Source organism: Halyomorpha halys, unplaced genomic scaffold (genome assembly GCF_000696795.3).
Source record: "Halyomorpha halys isolate HHAL.00 unplaced genomic scaffold, Hhal_1.1 Scaffold1398.1, whole genome shotgun sequence".
NCBI lineage: Eukaryota > Metazoa > Arthropoda > Insecta > Hemiptera > Pentatomidae > Halyomorpha > Halyomorpha halys.
In genome coordinates this window covers 114,035-115,582 of record NW_027116368.1, presented here as the reverse complement: position 1 = coordinate 115,582, position 1,548 = coordinate 114,035, and the positions used below count along the sequence as shown (strand labels likewise).

The 1,548-nt window shown below is 30.4% G+C and overlaps 1 protein-coding gene across 1 annotated transcript in view; it reads left to right on the top strand.

Moving 5' to 3' along the window:
• aop (anterior open) overlaps positions 1-1,548 on the top strand; it is a 13,916-nt gene that overhangs the window by 5,863 nt on the left and 6,505 nt on the right. The gene's annotated exons all lie outside the window — the stretch shown is intronic.

Sequence of the window (1,548 nt, the reverse complement as noted above, 5' to 3'; positions counted from 1 at the left end):
TATATATCAATATTGCTGTAAGCAATTGAAAATTGAATATACTTTTCTAACTAGATATCTATGGTATTGTTAATTTTTTCGCTTCAATCAATTTCTTTTTTTCTCCTCAATAATTAATTAGCAGTGACCACAGCAGGGATATCCAACCACTACTGAAATTCTTTAACAGACTTCAATAAATTTATGTTCTGTTAAAATATAAAATTATATTTTTAAAACTACAGCTCAGGTTCTTATGAATGTAATAATTACCTTGGGGGTTAATTTTAATATGACAATTCCCTATACTATCATCACGAAAATAACTTCTCTTTGTTAAGTGTATTTTTTAAATTAATAGAAATTAGAAATTGTATCATCAAAATGAACCACAAATATTTTTCAGATTAATTTTACATTCTACAATTACAATAAATGAATTAAACAAGCAAACAAAACTGCTTTACCAATTCAATCCTTTCAAAATGTCAACTTTTTCATTCAATTTTTTATAATTTCTATAGTATAAAACCTTTTACCTGTTAAAAGTAAACAACATCTTTTTGCTGTATTTTGTTTTTTAATATGAGGATTGAAATGATTTTTTTTTGTCTAATTACATTTGTTTGTTATTCCTACTTTTCTTTTAGAAAAGACAAACAAAACTTGGATGCATTCATACCATTTCTACACTAACACTTCAGCAGCTATAGACCTATCAGTTTATTACCCATTTTTGGAAAATTACTGGAATCAGTTTTAAAAAAAACATCTTAATTATGTTTTTCAAAGCATCAAAATAATTCCTGATTTTCAATTCGGTTTTCAATACAGTCATTCCACTTCTCACCAACTGGTAAGACCATCGGAATTTATAATTAGCAGATTCGAAAAAAAGAGACACATCCTGGTAGTGTTCTGAGATTTCCAACAAGCATTCGATAAGGTCTGGCATCGAGGTCTCCTATATAAACTAAAGAAAGCAGGAACTCCAAAATACATATACAATATTCTGAGCTCATTCCTCAATGGTAGAACATTTTCAGTCAGAATTAATAACAAAAATTCAACCCTTAGACAAATCAATACTGGTACTCCACAAGGTTCAGTCCTTTCTCCCATTTTGTTCAACTTTTACCTTCACGACATCGTCCAGTCCACAACCACCTCCATAGCTATGTTCGCTGGCAATACAGCTGTGTTCTCTCAACATAATGACATAATAATAGCTAGAAACACTTTGCAAAGTCACCTTAATGATTTAGAACAATATTTCACTAAATGGATGATTAGCTTGAACATTGAAAAATGCAACTCAAAAGTTTTTACTCTTCGAGCCCACCAAATCCTCAAAGGTAAAAATGTGAAATGGAATCCTGCCAGTGAAACAGTAAGATACCTAGGAATTCACCTAGATCACCGCCTTACCTGAAATCACTATATCAACATCAAACTAACTCAAACTTATGTAAGGTTAGCAATGCTATATCCTATCCTAAACAGAAATTCTAAACTAAAACCAGAAACAACTGTTCTTATATTTAAAACAATCCTCAGGCCACTGCTGAT